This window comes from Podarcis cretensis, assembly GCF_951804945.1.
Source record: "Podarcis cretensis genome assembly, chromosome: 2".
Lineage (NCBI taxonomy): Eukaryota > Metazoa > Chordata > Lepidosauria > Squamata > Lacertidae > Podarcis > Podarcis cretensis.
This window is the reverse complement of record NC_137171.1, coordinates 126,727,971-126,745,757: the sequence shown is the minus strand read 5'-3', so window position 1 is coordinate 126,745,757 and position 17,787 is coordinate 126,727,971. Positions and strand designations below refer to the sequence as shown.

The following is a 17,787-nucleotide window of genomic DNA, read 5'->3' as shown; positions in this document are numbered from 1 at the left end:
ACTTTAACCAGCAATTTATCACCTTGTTTCCATTCTTATTATACACTTTTCCAATATTTTGTCCCTAACTTTGAATATTTTTGTCTAGGTCTTAAATCTCTAATCTTACCATAATATTTATTCAAAATTTATTTTTCTCATAAAATTCACTCATTCTCAGAATCTTTTCACCAAATTTTATGGTGCCCTGTTATTTTCAAATCCCTCATCCTTCTTAACACTCATACAATTTACAGTGTTTTTGTAGGTAGTCCTTAAATTTCTTCCAGTCCTCTTCCACTGCTTCCTCTCCCAGGTCTCGGATTCTGCCAGTCATTTCTGCTAGCTCCATGTAGTCCATCAGTTGCATCTGCCATTCTTCCAGCGTGGGCAAATCTTGAGTTTTCCAATATTTAGCGACAAGTATCCTTGCTGCTGCTGTCGCATACATGAAAAATGTTCGATCATTCTTTAACACCCTCTGGCCAACAATGCCCAGAAGGAAGGCCTCTGGTTTCTTAGGGAAGGTATACTTAAATACCTTTTTCAGCTCGTTATATATCATTTCCCAGAAGGCCTTAACCCTGGGGCAAGTCCACCAGAGGTGAAAGAACGTTCCTTCAGTTTCCTTACATTTCCAACACTTATTATCTGACAGGTGATATATTTTTGCAAGCTTGACTGGGGTCATGTACCACCTATATATCATTTTCATAATGTTTTCTTTCAAGGCATTACATGCCGTAAACTTCATACCGGTGGTCCATAACTTTTCCCAGTCAGCAAACATGATATTATACCCAATGTCCTGTGCCCACTTTATCATAGCTGATTTAACCGTTTCATCCTGTGTAAATGTGGATTACAAAATTTTTGCCAACAATTTTGGCTAAGAGATTGAAAAAAGTTTTGATGGAGGAGATTCATAGGGACCAAGCGGGCTTTCTCCCAAGAAGACATTTGTCAGACAATGTAAGGAATATAATAGACATTTTGGAAATGCTAGAAGTGAATATAAATACAAAAGCAGTTTTGATATTTGTGGACGCGGAGAAAGCCTTTGACAATATTTCTTGGAGTTTTATGAAGAAGAATCTCCAGGGGGTGGGGGTAGGTCAAGGGTATAGGTGCAATATACTCTGAACAAAAAGCTAAACTTATAGTAAATAATGTGGTTACAGAAGTATTTAAGATAGAAAAAGGGACACGCCGAGGGGTGCCCAATTTCCCCATTACTTTTTATATCGGTCCCGGAGGTTTTGCTGAACATGATTAGAAAGGACCAGCTGGTTAAAGGGGTTCAGGTCAGAGCTAAACAGTACAAATTGAGAGCATTTGCAGATGATCTGGTACTTACATTACAAGAGCCAGAATCTAGTACCAAAAGGGTTTTGGAACTAATTCAAGAGTTTGGTCAAGTAGCAGGATTCAAATTGAACAAGTTAAAAACCAAGGTATTAGAGAAAAATTTAACAGTTATTGAGAAAGAGAGGTTTCAGAATGAGACAGGTTTAACTGTGGTTAAGAGTGTGAAATATTTGCGGATTAATATGACAGCTAAAAATATGAACTTATTTAAAGACAATTATGAGAAATGTTGGAAACAAGTGAAAAAAGACTTAGAAATTTGGTCAAATTTGAAGCTTTCCTTGTCTGGTCGAATAGCAGTTATAAAGATGAATGTATTGCCTAGAATGTTGTTTTTGTTCCAAACATTGCAAATTGTGGACAAGATGGATTGTTTCAAGGGGTGGCAGCAAGATATCTCTAAATTTATCTGGCAGGGCAAAAAACCCAGAATAAAATTTAAGATTTTAACTGATGCAAAGGAAAGGGGGGGATTTGCCCTGCCAGACCTTAAACTTTACTATGAATCAGGAGCTTTCTGCTGGTTGAAAGACTGGCTGCTTCTTGAGAACACAGACATTTTGGATTTAGAAGGTTTTAACAATTTTTTTTGGGGGGGATGACTTCCGGCGAGGCAGCATGGCGGCTGCAACAGCAGAAGAGAGCTCCTGAAGCCAGCCGGAGTAAAAGGCTCTGTCTGGCCGACTCCCAGACTCCCAGGACTGCTGCCGCCAGCACTGCCAGCAGAGAGGAATTGGGGGGGCCCGGGGGTCTATCAAAGGAGCCAAAACACCCCCCCCCAGGACTGAGATTGAGCCGGAAAGACACCCGGAAAGGCACCCGACCACCCCCCCAACAGCTAAGAGGAGCTCCAAAACCAGGAGGACAGTGGAGCTAACGCAGAGAGGGAGAAAAAGAAGAGAAAAGGGGGAAAGAAGGAGAAAAGGAAAGAAAGAAAAAGGAGCCCAAACTTTACCGCTGCTGCCCCCATCTCTGCCCACGGGAAAGAAGAGGAGAGGTAGGTGAGCACGGCTCCGAAAAAAACAGGCTCCGAAAAAACAGGTGGCTGAGCCTACGGGAGCCTACCCCTCCAGAAAACAGAGGAAAACCGCATGACAAAGGAGATCAAAGAAAGGAAGAAACTACCCTCTTCCCTCTTTTTTTTTTTTTAAAAAATCCTTTTTAACCCCTTCCTCCCCCTCTCCCTTTTTTTTTGTTTTTAAAAAAAGTCCTTTTTTTATCCCCCCCCATATGCCTACTTTTATCATTTTTCTTTTTAAAAGAGGGGCCACTGCTGCAGCAGCCACCCTTACTTTTTTCAAACAGAAAATAATAATAATAATAATAATTAGGGGGAAATAGGTTGTTTTTTTTAATTAAAAAAAAAAACCACAATCCCCCCCCCTCTATTCTATTTGTTAGCTTGTTCTTGAGGGGGGGATCTTTCACCCCCAGCCACGACCACCACTCTCTTTTTAAACAAAAATTTCCTCCATATCACTGCTATTGCTATTGATACTCCCCCCCCCGTTTATTTTTCTCTCCCTTTTTTCTCTCCTCTCTCTCTCCCTTCACCCCCTTTATTTTTTCCTTTTATCCCACCTTTCACTTTCCATCCCCAATTATGTTCTCTATCCCCTTTATCTTTTAAAATCAACTCCCCCTTTTTAGCCTTTTCGTCAGCTTGTTTTTGAGGGGGGAGCCCTTTCCCCCCACCCCCTCTTTTAAAATAAGACTTTCCCCCCCATACCATTGCCACAGCTCCCCCTCCCTCCCCCCCTTCTCTCCCCCTCTCTTTTCTTCTCCCTCCTTTTCCCACCCTTCCCCCTCCTCCTCTCCTTTTCTCTTCCTCCTCCCTCTCTCCATCCCCCCCTTCCCCTAAAGGAAACACATACACACATTCATATCACCATATCCTACTTTGCCCCCCTCATACTATAGCTAAAACTACTGCGGCAATCTAATACCACCGATATTACTGTACTATCTCTCCTCTCTCTTTCAACTCTCTTTTTGTCTCTCTCTCTCTCTTCTCTCTTACTCCAATCTCCCCTCTCCCCCCCGTCTCCCCCCTTCTTCTTTCTTTCTTCTTCTTCCTTTTTTCCCCCCACCCTTTACATATAGCCTATTTGTCTGTCTCTGTTTCTGAGCGCACCCCCAACCCCAACCTCCACCTTAACCGGACCCCAATACCCTTTTTGGGTATATACAACCCCCTCCTAAACACATATTTTCCCTGGCCCCACCCCTCTAATCTCTTGCATCTCTACCTGCTAACCCCCCTTTTATATGAACTGTCTGTCCGTTAGTCTACCCATCTCTACTTACATGCCCCCCCCCGCTTTGGCGGCAACGCTGAGACAACCACAGAAACTCTAGAGAAGTTCTTAAAACACAGGCTAGAAGTGACACAAATGACCACCTAATCCAAACGCTCTGTAAAAGCCACCGGCAACGCCTGATCAGCCCAGCAACCCAACAATACCCAGGAACCACCACTGCCACAACTCCTAACCACCACACGCCCTACTCCAAGAGGACGCCAAGCCAACCTCAAACCAAAACTACCAGGGAGACTGAGATGACACCAACCAGGGAGATGGCAAACAATGCTAAGACCGTAACTCCCCTTCAAGACGATGACCACCCAGTAATGAAACGAGACCTGAGGGAAATGGAAGCACGATTAGAAGCACGATTAGAAGAAACACTGAAGGCCACAATGGCTCCCATGCAGGCACTAATCCACAATCTAACCTCCAAAGTGGAAGCTATAGAGAACAAGAACCAAATGCAAGAAAGAATAATACCGAGAGGAGAACGCACGTGTGAACAAGGAACTGGACGAACTGGTAAACCAAATGGAAGCAGAACACAGAGAGATGAAAATTAAGCAAGCCGACCTTGAAGATCGCAATAGACGCTGTAACATCCGCTTCCGCAACTTTCCTGAAAAAACAGAGGAGAAAAGCCCAGTAGACCTAATTATACGCTGGCTGAAAAACACAATCCCAGGCCTGAAACCTGAGGCAGATGACTTGGAGAGGGCTCACAGAGCCCTAAAACCCATGCCAAAACCCAGCGCCCCCCCAAGAGACATCATTGTATGCTTCACGCGCTACAAAAAGGAGGAAGAGGTATGGAACAACCTCAGAAACTCAACCAACCTTCGATATGGAGAAACCCCCATTCTGGCCCTACAGGACCTATCTCAGGATACCCTAAACCGGAGGAAAAGCCTGCGCCCATGCACCCAGCATCTCCAACAAGCAGGGATCAAATACCGATGGGGCTTCCCCTTCCGTCTCATTGTAACAACCAATACAACCCAACACATGGTTACCAACATATCTGAGGCCCTGCAACTACTAAAGAACCTTGAACTCGACCCCCCACCGGAATGGCAACCGACAAACCCACCAAGTGACAGCCCCAACCACGAGGAAACAACAGCAAACAACTGGACGACGGTACAGAAGAAGAAAAGGAAACAACAGAAGCGGCACAACAACGCAAACCAATACAGACAAGCATCATGCTCAGAACCACCCCGCCGGCCATACGACACAAGAAACCAGACCAAGATTAACCAAACCAATTCATCGCAGATGGACAACCCTACAACAACAACAACCGCAGCTGAATGAAGCAACCAGGAAAAAACCACAAACTGAAGGACTGGTGATTCCACACCCCCCCGTTCCCCCTCCCCCCCAAAAAACATAGATTTAGTTAACACCATCAACATCCCCCAGCCCCCAACCCCACAGAAATCCCCACCCCAACACCAGCCCAGACGACCTCAACCACATTCCCCACCACCCACACCTTCAACATTCCCATACTCCATACTAAGGAAAAACAACTCCTCCAACCTCAATAACACAACCCACAATCAGGCTAAAATCTGATACCCAACCAGCACTATGGTGGCACCAGAGCGTACCAGCACCCACACCCACACCCCAACACACCAACAATGTTGCTCATAACATTGGCAACATTGCTCATGAACCTTATACTTGACAGCGACGTTACAAAGTCACTTCACACTGTCTCACTGATCTCCCCCTCTCGCAAACAACAGGGGGGACGGCCTGTCCTTGAACACGGCCTTCCACACCAGCTGAGACCTAGGACCAACCGGCTAAATGCCAGATGGCCCAAAATACCCCAAACAAACACCTATATGACTACATATAGGAAACTCTCTACAACTTACCCCCTACTCTTTAACCCAAATCTTACTCTAATCCCATTAGCCCCCCACCCACCACACCCTAGGTCAGCGCAACCCCACTGGTTCCTTAAACAACACGAAGAGAGAGACACAAGACAACCCGAACAGGTTGGCAGGGAATCGCCCCACATAATAGATAAGCAAGATGGCTAACCTAAAAGCAATTACATTAAACGTGAGGGGGCTGGGAAACCCCATCAAAAGAAAACGCATCACCTCATACATAAACACCATGAAACCACACATCACCTTCCTACAAGAAATACACAACCCACCCAAAGGCAGCAAACTCCTGAGCGACCCCCGCTTCAGTCAGCAGTGGGTCGCACGAGGCTCAGGGAAAGCTCGCGGTGTAGCCATAATACTCAGTAGAGACCTGAACTTCACTGCCACAACAGTCCTCAGGGACAAAAGAGGCAGATTCATTTTCGCTAAAGGGACACTAGATGGTAAAATCAAACTGACAATTGGCTCCATATATGCCCCAAACGCGAAACAATTAGAGTTCTTCCAGAAGACACTAAACAAATTCCTCTCCTTCTCTGAAGGCGAAGCAATCCTAGGAGGGGACCTCAATCTAAATATGAAAGGTATATCCCTGAAAGATATCCACCCTACAACCCCATGGGCAACCTTCCTCCGAAGGAAACCCCCAACAACTAGGAACTCTTACAAGTTACTAAAAATGCTAAAAAACAGGGGTCTCTACGACATTTGGGGTGAGCAAAACCCAGGAGACATCAGCCATACATTCCAATCGGGACGTCATGATACAGAGTCCAGGCTGGACAGCATTCTACTCACACAGGGTCTGATCCCCTCAGTGGAATCAACAAACATCGGTAACATTAAAATCACAGATCACGCCCCAGCAGAAGTCATCGTTAAAATAGGAGAAGGAACACAAACCACCCCATCATGGTCCTTCAGTCCCATCCTAACTACAAACAAACAAATTAGAGAGAGTCTCACAAAAACCCTCCAAAACAACTTCAAGGAAAACAATGTAGACAATATAACAACCCCCCTCCTATGGGACACAATGAAAGCGGTCACCAGAGGAGCTTGCATAAAAGAGAAAACATTCCTTAAAAAACAAACCTCCTCAAAAATTAGCAAAATAGAACAAGACATCACAGCCCTCTCAACACGCTACAAACAAACAGGATCTAAAAAACTCCTCAAACTTATAGAACAAAAAAGGAGAGAACTAGACTCCCTAGAAATTAACAAAACAATGATCAGCATTCTATATTCTAAACAACGTTTCTATGAATATGGAGGGAAAAACTCCAGATTACTAGCAAATAGATGCAGGAAAAAAGCACTCAAAACAAGAATACACTGCATCACCAAAAAAGACGGCAACATAACATTCTCCCCTGAAGAAATAACCTCAGAATTTGCAGAATTCTACTCCAACCTATACACCTCCCATAACCCACCAGAGAAGGAAATCAGAACATTTCTAGCAGGACTGACCATGCCTACCCTAACTGATGAGGAACAGGAATTCATGGACAGCCCTATCACCCCAGAGGAAATAGATGTGGTCCTCAAAAACCTGAAACCACACAAAGCCCCAGGCCCAGACGGCTTCACAGCAGAATTCTATAGGAAATTCAAAGAAACCTTGATGCCCTACATGACCCGCCTATTCAACGACATCATAAAAGGGGGCCCCATCCCCAAAACCTGGACCCACTCCAAAATAGTCTCCATCCCCAAACCACTAAAAGACAGCCTCAAAGTAGAATCATACCGCCCAATCTCATTAATAAACCAAGACTACAAGATATTCACATCAATCTTGGCCAACCGCCTGACAAATCTTCCTACACAAGTTAATAGCCCCAGACCAGACTGGCTTTGTCCCTGGCCGCAATATAACAGACCCCATCAGGAAACTACTGAACCTGATCGAACACAGCAAGGCAACGAAACTCCCATTGACAATTATGTCCCTAGACATCCTCAAAGCCTTTGATTGCTTAGAGTGGAAATACATATTAGCAGTACTAACTAACATGAAATTTGGCCCCAACTTCCTACAAATCCTCAAACAAATATACTCCCAAGCCTCAGCAAAATGCAGAATTAACAATATGGATTCTAATACTATAGCTATCCAAAGAGGCACGAAACAAGGATGCCCACTGTCTCCCTTCTTATTTATCCTGGCTCTGGAACCCTTAGCAATCCGCATCCGAGCAGCCACAGACATCAAGGGAGTGGAAATAAAAGGCAGAACCTATAAATTAGGGCTCTTTGCAGATGACCTAATGGTGACAACAGCAGACCCCATAAGCACAGCAACCTCCCTAATCAGAGAACTCAACAAATTTGCAATGGTGTCGGGCCTACAGGTAAATTTTACAAAGTCAGAAGCTATGTGCTTCAACATCCCTCCTCACACCCAAAAAGAGCTCACGAAGGTCACCAAAATAAAACTCTGCCACACCAAGTTCAGACACCTAGGGGTACAAATAACCAGAAACCTCAACAAATTGTACCTCCACAACTACTAGCCCCTGTGGCGACAAATTAACAAAGACCTAAAGAGATGGAATAACACGAATTTCACTCTCTCAGACAAAATAGCCATGATCAAAATGATCACACTCCCAAAACTAACCTACCTATTCCAAACCCTCCCAATCTGGATCCCCTCAACCCAACTCCGCAGTTGGCAGAGAAAAATACACTCTTTCATCTTCTCACATAAAAAACCAAGAATAAGCCCCAAATACCTGCACCTCCCCACCTCAGAAGGAGGATGGGGAATCCCCAACATAGAAGCATATTACATTGCCAACCAAATACGTCATACAATCCCATACATACTAGAAGATGAGACAAAACAATGGGTACACCTAGAGAGGGACACAATTGAAAATACCTGCACCACAACATACCCACTCCTCCCAAACAAACTAAAGAAAATTCCCACAACACTTAACAGGTACACACAGACCATGCTCAAAGCATGGAAAACACAAATAGGCAAACTATCCCCAACCCCATCCCCACTAATCCCCCTGGCGTACCACCCATTATTCCACCATGCAGCACAAAACCTCCAGATAAAAGCCTGGCGAACCAAAGGCTTATATCGCCTCATAGACTTTTATAAAAATAACAAACCCTTGTCAACACAAGAAATACAAGACAAACTAGAAGACACCCAAATGCCCTGGTTAACACAACACCAACTACATGCCCTCTTAAACAACCCAACAGTAAAATCAGCAGCAACTAGGCCCCTGACAACCTTTGAAAACCTCCTCCTAACAACAAAGGGAAATGGTAAAGGGACGGTATCCGCAATATACAAAATACTACTCCAAAATCCCGCAAATCCCCTAGACGCAATCAAAAAACAATGGGAGAATGACATAGGCTATGAGATTAACCCCACTCAATGGACCAGAATGTGGTCTAAACCCCCCTTTAAATCCATATCAACGAAAAGAAAAGAACTCACACTGAAACTCACCTACAGGTGGTACCTAACACCAAGGAAACTAGCGCTAATACACCCAGGAACCTCACCAAAATGCTGGAGAGGGTGCACCTCCACAGGCACATACCTTCACATGTGGTGGGAGTGTCCCAAAATCCAACTATTCTGGACAACAGCCATACAAGAAATATGTAAAATAACTAAGCAAGTATTAGACTTCACCCCAGAATTGGCCCTACTAAACATCTTCCAAGACAACAATGCCCATTTACACCACAAAGAACTCATAACCCACCTACTTTCAGCAGCCAGAAACACCATAACCAGACACTGGAGAGACCTGTCAGGAGTAAGCATGGACCAATGGTACCAAATAGTATGGGAAACAGCCCTACTAGAAAAATTAACTAATAAACTGAAACTGACACGGGGACAAACAGAAGAAGACACCTTCACCCCAGTATGGCTCCCCTTTATCACATACACAGCCCAACAGGACAATGACAATAATCCACCAACAGCATACAAATCAATATGGCTAACTTGATCCAAAACACCCACCCACCCACCTCACTCACACACGAAAACAAAGATCACCACAGCCAATCACAAACAAACAATCACATCCTAGGCCAACCCCAACCTCTCTCACCACCAAAGGAACACAAGTGAACAACACAAGCACGCTGACACCAAACTACATACATTAAGCATAATAGAAACACCGCTACCTGACCCCACCCCCATCCATCTCCCCTCCCTCCACCCTCCTTTCTTTTCTTTATTTTCTTTTCTTTTTTCTTCTCCCCCTAATGCCTCAACAAATGAAATGGATTTGTAAAAATGTTACACGGGGGGGGGGGGGGAAATACGAGGCATTACACTTACACTGTAAAACAAGAAAACCCTTAATAAAATATATTAAAAAAACAACAATTTTTTTGGGCGGCATGCATATTTGTGGTATGATAAGGTTAAAGCTCATAAAGCTTTTAAAAATCATATTGTCAGATTGTATAATGTCTGGATTAAATATAAAGACTTGCTGGAGAACAAAACTCCAAGGTGGCTGTCACCAATGGAGGCAAAGGCAGTGAAAAGGCTTAATATGGAGTCTAAATGGCCGAAATATTGGGAAATTCTAGAACAGGAAGGGAATAAGCTGAAATTGCAGAGTTTTGAGAAATTAAAAGGCAAAGTGCGAGACTGGCTTCATTATTATCAAATAATGGAGGCTTACAAGCTGGACAGGAAAATTGGCTTTCAGGTGGAAAAATCAAAATTGGAAACAGAATTGTTAGAATCCAAAACTAAGAACTTGTCAAAAATGTGTAACTTGCTGCTGAAATGGAATATGCAGGATGAAACGGTTAAATCAGCTATGATTAAGTGGGTGCAAGATATTGGTCATAACATTATGTTTGCTGACTGGGAAAGGTTGTGGACCACCGGCATGAAATTCACGGCATGTAATGCCTTGAGAATATTACGAAAATGATTTATAGGTGGTACATGACCCCAGTCAAGCTTTCAAAAATTTACCACTTATCAGATAATAAATGTTGGAAATGTAAAGAAAATGAAGGTACATTCTTTCACCTTTGGTGGACATGCCCAAGGATTAAGGCTTTCTGGGAGATGATATATAACGAAATGAAAAAGGTATTTAAGTATACCTTCTTGAAGAAACCAGAGGCCTTTCTCCTGGGTATGGTTAGCCAAGTGGTGCTAAAGAAGGACAGAACTTTCTTTATGTACGCTACAACAGCAGCAAGGATACCTATCGCAAAGCATTGGAAGACACACGATCTACCCACTCTGGAAGAATGGCAGATGAAGATGATAGACTACATGGGATTGGCAGAGATGACGGGCAGAATCCGGGACCAGGGGAAAGAGACAGTGGAAGAAGATTGGAAGAAATTCAAGGACTATCTTAACAAACATTGCAAAATTAATGAATGCTAGAATGATGTGGGTTTAAAAATTAAGTGGTTTTCAGTGGTATTGATTAAGGAAAATGAAAAGAAAGTTAAAAAAAATTATGGAAAATAAGGGAGAGAATTTGCTGATTTGATAATGAGATTAGAATACAGAAGGGGGAGGTATGAGGAGGTTGGGGAAACAAGGCCTATGAAAATAAGGTTTAAATTATACTTGTTTTTTGTTTTTGTTTGCGTATGTTTGTATTGTTGTTTGTGTTTATGTGTTATGTGTTTATGTGTATTATTTGAAACTTTAATAAATATCATTAAAAAAAATGAAAGGTAGTCTTTAAACTTCTTCCAATCTTCTTCCACTGTCTCTTGATAAATATTATAAAATTAATGAAGGTTAAAAAGATATGGGTTTAAAAATTAGTGGTTTGCAGGGGCGTTGATTAAGGAAAAAGAATATAATTATTAAAAACTATGGGAAATATGGGAATGGATTTGCTGATAAGATAAATGAGATTAGAATACAGAAGGGGGAGGTGTGAGGAGGTCGGTGAAATTAGGTTTAGAAAATAAGGTTTGAATTTATACCTGTTTTTGTTTTGTTTGTTGGTTTTTGTATGTTTTTATTGTTGTTTGTATTTGTGTTTACATGTGTTTATTTGAAACTTAATAAATATTATTTAAAAAAAATAAATGAAAGGTCAGCACCAACACTTTGAATTGTGCTCAGAAACGTACCCAGATATTCCTCTGCGGTAAAGGAGGCAAATGGAAGCCTTCCCATTGTCTTTGTGCTTACAAATACTGTCTTAAGGAGGGATGAACAGGGTGGGCCTGTGACCTGGATTCATCACAAAAGAATGGCCAGGCTGCCCAGGTAATGCAGTCAGTGACCATTAACAGGTATCCTTGGGGACAGGTTTTCTGCTGTAGACCGCCTCCTGTGATGTATTCCTGCTGGAGACAGTCTCCTTCTGTATGATATTTGGGGGGGGTGGTCTTGGGTGGGCAATTTCAAAAGACTATATAAGGCCTTGCACACCTCCCTCCTGGTTGTGGTGGCGGGGGGGGACACTGTTGCAATAAAGATCAGGCTACTAGCCGCTTTGCTTCGCCATATACTCTGGTTGGCCTCTGTTATTTTCTCCTACCTACCGTATTTTTCGCTCCATAAGTCGCACCTGATCATAAGGGGCACCTAGTTTCTAGAGGGGGAATTCAAGAAGAAAAATATTATTTAAAGGGAGCGCTGAGCAGAGCTCCCTGGTGCCCTGCGGAGGCTTTGCGCCACTAAGGCAGAAGCGAAAACAGCTAGAGGGAGCACTGCGCAGCGCTCTCTCTCGCTGTTCTGGCTTAGCCCGCGAAGCCTCCGCAGGGCAGCAGCGAGCCTTCATCCCGGCTTCCCCCGCCAGCCCTGACAAGCTCTGGGAGTATTCCCCACCTCCCGCAAAAGCCCACAGGAGCTGTGCACCCTTTAAGGAGCGTGCGGCTCCTGCGAGCTTTTTTACGAGTCCCTCCTCCCTCCTCAGGGAAAAGCCCCCAAGAGCGGCATGCTCTTCAAAGGGTGCGCGGCTTCTGCGGGAGGTGGGGGAATTCTGTAAGATTATTTGGGGAAGTTTTTCTAATGAGAAGATATTGTCACAGATGCTTGTTTTTGCCATTCTCAAAAGTGTGAATTTGTGTCTGCAGAGATAACATGCCTTTTCTTCACAGGAAAAATGTTATAAAATAAACATACAGAGTTGAGGGAAAACCTTAATCCCATTGTTCCTTTGCTGATTTATATACACAGAATCAACCCCTTAAATTCTAAGTTCTAAGAGGTTCAATGAATAGATGGTTTGCAGTGGAAGAGATCTGCACAAGTAGCTAAGTGTGAAGCAGTAAAAACAAAAGTTCAACCTTGTGAGCAGAATACTCCACACATCTTGGGGTCTTTGTGTAATAATTGTGCAAGTCAGACTTGAGGCAAGTGCTGAAGGCTCTTCAGGGCTGGCAACTTCTTCCCAATCCCACTGGGTTCCAACAACCGCACTAACACTTAACAGTACAGAATAGGCACCTGGATGCAGAAGCCAATCCAAAGGGGTGGCTGATAGTGGAGGTGGTGAAATGCTTAAGTTCTGAGTTTTTCATGTGCGCTAAAACTCAGCCTGCTTGGTTGTTGTTTTTTATTAAAAAAAATATCTTTACCAACATGCTATAATATTATTGTTTTAGTTAAATAAATTGCTTAAGTTGTTATTAAGGAAATGATTATTTTTCTCCTTCCAATAAATTACAGCAGAACTGTTGTCCAAATATAGACAGTTAACTTATTAAACCTCAGAATGATTTCATAATTATCTGTCTATGTATTTCTAATAGTATAACCAAATCAGAAATTTTTGATTTAAATAGAATCATACCGACTAGTGATTTATTGTAAATTGTGATTGAAATCAATTTGATTTATATCAAACCCACCCTGATTGCAATCTACCACAATGTCTGAAATAAGGCTGGAACTATACAGAGGCGAACAGGACAATGTCCTGGCAGCTGCCACTACTTAGGGGTCTGAAACGGATAAATGAAAATATTCTCAATCATCACACACTCAGTTTCATCAGCAGGGAAGCCAAGATGCATCCTAGCAGGACTTTTGGGTTTGGGCTAGGCGATAATTGGTGGTATTCAGGACAATCCAAAGTATGGAGATAAGTCGTAGTGAATACAGATGATCTGGGACAGCCAAGACCCTCAGCAGAGAGGCTGGGAGAAGGGGGGTCAGGGGTGCTGGAAGGGGAGGGGTCTCTGTCGAGGCTCCTCCCCCTTCCATTAACCCTTCCATGGACTCCCTCTCTCCGTTTCCCCACCCAAAAGGGACCCAGCCAGGCGCCCCATGACCCCAGGGATTCCTGGGGACAAACTGGTAAAATCAGCAGTGGTACACTGGGTCAGCCCCTTCATGGATCACTGCCTTGCCGTGGCGAAGGGGCTTGAAGAACTCAGAGAAGCTATGAACTATGCCGAGCAGGGCACCCAAGATGAACAGGTCATAGTGGAGAGTTTTGACCAAACGTGATCCACCTGGAGGAGGAACCGGCAAGCCACTCCAGTATCCCTGCCAAGAAAACTCCATGGACAAAGACAACAGGCATATAAAAGTTATGACGCTGGAAGATGAGCCCCTCAGGTCGGAAGGCGTCCAACATGCTACTGGGGAAGAGCGGAGGGCAAGTACAAGTAGATCCAGAGCTGATGAAGCGGCTGGGCCAAAGCCGAAAGGACGCTCAGTTGCGGATATGCCTGGAAGCGAAAGGAAAGTCCAATGCTGTAAAGAAAAATATTGCATAGGAACCTGGAATGTAAGAACCATGAACATGGGTAAGTTGGAGGTGGTCAAAAATGAGATGGCAAGAATAAATATTGACATCCTGGGCATCAGTGAACTAAAATGGACGGGAATGGGTGAATTCAGTTCGGATGACCATCATATCTACTACTGTGGGCAAGAAACCCGTAAAAGAAATGGAGTGGCCCTCATAGTCAACAAAAGAGTGGCAAAAGCTGTACTGGGATGCAATCTCAAAAATGATAGAATGATCTCGATACGAATCCAAGGCAGACCTTTTAACATCACAGTAATCCAAGTTTATGCACCAACTACTGGTGCTGAAGAAACTGAAATTGACCAATTCTATGAAGACTTACAACACCTTATAGAAGTGACACCAAAGAAGGATGTTCTTCTCATTATAGGGGATTGGAATGCTAAAGTAGGGAGTCAAGAGATAAAAGGAACAACTGGCAAGTTTGGCCTTGGAGATCAAAACGAAGCAGGGCAAAGGCTAATAGAGTTCTGTCAAGAGAACAAGCTGGTCATCACAAACACGCTTTTCCAACAACACAAGAGACGACTCTACACATGGACATCACCAGATGGGCAGCATCGAAATCAGATTGATTATATTCTCTGCAGCCAAAGATGGAGAAGCTCTATACAGTCAGCAAAAACAAGACCTGGAGCTGACTGTGGCTCAGATCATCAGCTTCTTATAGCAAAATTCAAGCTTAAACTGAAGAAAGTAGGAAAAACCACTGGGCCGGTAAGATACAATCTAAGTCAAATCCCTTATGAATACACAGTGGAAGTGAGGAACAGGTTTAAGGATTTAGATTTGGTGGACAGAGTGCCTGAAGAACTATGGATGGAGGCTCGTAACATTATACAGGAGGCAGCAACAAAAACCATCCCAATGAAAAGGAAATGCAAGAAAGCAAAGTGGCTGTCCAATGAGGCCTTACAAACAGCGGGGGAGAGAAGGCAAGCAAAATGCAAGGGAGATCGTGAAACATACAGGAAATTGAATGCAGATTTCCAAAGAATAGCAAGGAGAGACAAGAAGACCTTCTTAAACAAGCAATGCAAAGAAATAGAGGAAAGCAATAGAATGGGAAGAACCAGAGATCTGTTCAAGAAAATTGGAGATATGAAAGGAACATTTCGTACAAAGATTTACATGATAAAGGACAAAAGTGGAAAGGACCTAACAGAAGCAGAAGACATCAAGAAGAGGTGGCAAGAATACACAGAGGAATTATACCAGAAAGAAACGGATGTCTCATATACCCCAGGTAGTGTGGTTGCTGACCTTGAGCCAGACATCCTGGAGAGTGAAGTCAAATGGGCCTTAGAAAGCACTGCAAATAACAAGGCCAGTGGAAGTGATGGTATTCCAGCTGAACTATTTAAAATTTTAAAAGATGATGCTGTCAAGGTGCTACACTCAATATGTCAGCAAGTTTGGAAAACTCAGCAGTGGCCAGAAGATTGGAGAAGATCAGTCTACATCCCAATCCCAAAGAAGGGCAGTGCCAAAGAATGCTCCAACTATCGCACAATTGCACTAATTTCTCACGCTAGCAAGGTTATGCTTAAAATTCTACAAGGAAGGCTCAAGCAGTATGTGGACCGAGAACTCCCAGAAGTGCAAGCTGGATTTAGAAGAGGCAGAGGAACCAGAGACCAAATTGCAAACATGCGCTGGATTATGGAGAAAGCTAGAGAGTTCCAGAAAGACATTTACTTCTGCTTCATTGACTATGCAAAAGCCTTTGACTGTGTCGACCATGGCAAACTATGGCAAGTTCTTAAAGAAATGGGAGTGCCTGATCACCTCATCTGTCTCCTGAGAAATCTCTATGTGGGACAAGAAGCTACAGTTAGAACTGGATATGGAACAACTGACTGGTTCAAAATTGGGAAAGGAGTACGACAAGGCTGCATTTTGTCTCCCTGCTTATTTAACTTATATGCAGAATTCATCATGCGAAAGGCTGGGCTGGATGAATCCCTAGCCGGAATTAAGATTGCCGGAAGAAATATCAACAACCTTAGATATGCAGATGACACAACCTTGATGGCAGAAAGTGAGGAGGAATTAAAGAACCTTTTATTGAGGGTGAAAGAGGAGAGTGCAAAATATGGTCTGAAGCTCAACATCAAAAAAACGAAGATCATGGCTACTGGTCCCATCACCTCCTGGCAAATAGAAGGGGAAGAAATGGAGGCAGTGAGAGATTTTACTTTCTTGGGCTCCATGATCACTGCAGATGGTGACAGCAGCCACGAAATTAAAAGACGCCTGCTTCTTGGGAGAAGGGCAATGACAGGCCTAGACAGCATCTTGAGAAGTAGAGACATCACCTTGCCAACAAAGGTCCGTATAGTTAAAGCTATGGTTTTCCCAGTAGTGATGTATGGAAGTGAGAGCTGGACCATAAAGAAGGCTGATCGCCGAAGAATTGATGCTTTTGAATTATGGTGCTGGAGGAGACTCTTGAGAGTCCCATGGACTGCAAGAAGATCAAACCTCTCCATTCTGAAGGAAATCAGCCCTGAGTGCTCACTGGAAGGACAGATTGTGAAGCTGAGGCTCCAGTACTTTGGCCACCTCATGAGAAGAGAAGACTCCCTGGAGAAGACCCTGATGTTGGGAAAGATGGAGGGCACAAGGAGAAGGGGGCGACAGAGGACGAGATGGTTGGATAGTGTTTTCGAGGTTACCAGCATGAGTCTGACCAAGCTGCGGGGGGCAGTGGAGGACAGGAGTGCCTGGCGTTCTCTGGTCCATGGGGTCACGAAGAGTCGGACACGACTAAACGACTAAACAACAACAACAACACACTGGGTCAGAAATATAGGTCATGATTAGAGCTGGGCGATATATTGGTAGAATGCCCAAGACTGGCTTGAAGTTTACATCGTGATAACGGTTTCCTAATACTGAGCTGGCAATATATTATGAATCACAATGTGTGCAAGGGCTAGGCAACACCTGCTTTTCAACATTGCGATAACTTACCAGCTGAACTCTGTAATGTTAGTAGCAGCTAAACTTCACAATATCACCTGCTAAATATTGCAGGGCTATTAGCAAATAAAGATCGTAATGTTATCTTTACCAAAACTCACAATATCACTTGTGGTTTATTACCAGCTAAACCTCCAATATCACCTGCTAAACGTTGCCATGTTATCAGCAGCTAAACATTTAAATCAGCCACAAGGTCTGAAATAGGGGTGGAACTGTACAGAGGAGAGCAGCACAATGTCCTTGCAATTGCTACTACTTAGAGGTCTAAAATGGATAAATGACAATATTATCAATCATCATCTCAGTGGGACTTTTGGGTTTGGGCTAGGCTACCAAATGGTGGTATTCAGGACAATCCAAAGTATGGAGATGAGTCCTAGTGAATAGAGATAACCTGGTAGTGTCAAGAGGGAAGGGGGGGGGAGAAGGGGGGTCAGGGGTGCTGGAAGGGGAGGGGTC

At 43.6% G+C, this 17,787-nt stretch overlaps 1 protein-coding gene across 1 annotated transcript in view; it reads right to left on the bottom strand.

Annotated features, from left to right (window-relative positions):
* Window positions 1-17,787, bottom strand: part of LOC307208787 (uncharacterized protein) — a 38,801-nt gene that overhangs the window by 20,045 nt on the left and 969 nt on the right. The gene's annotated exons all lie outside the window — the stretch shown is intronic.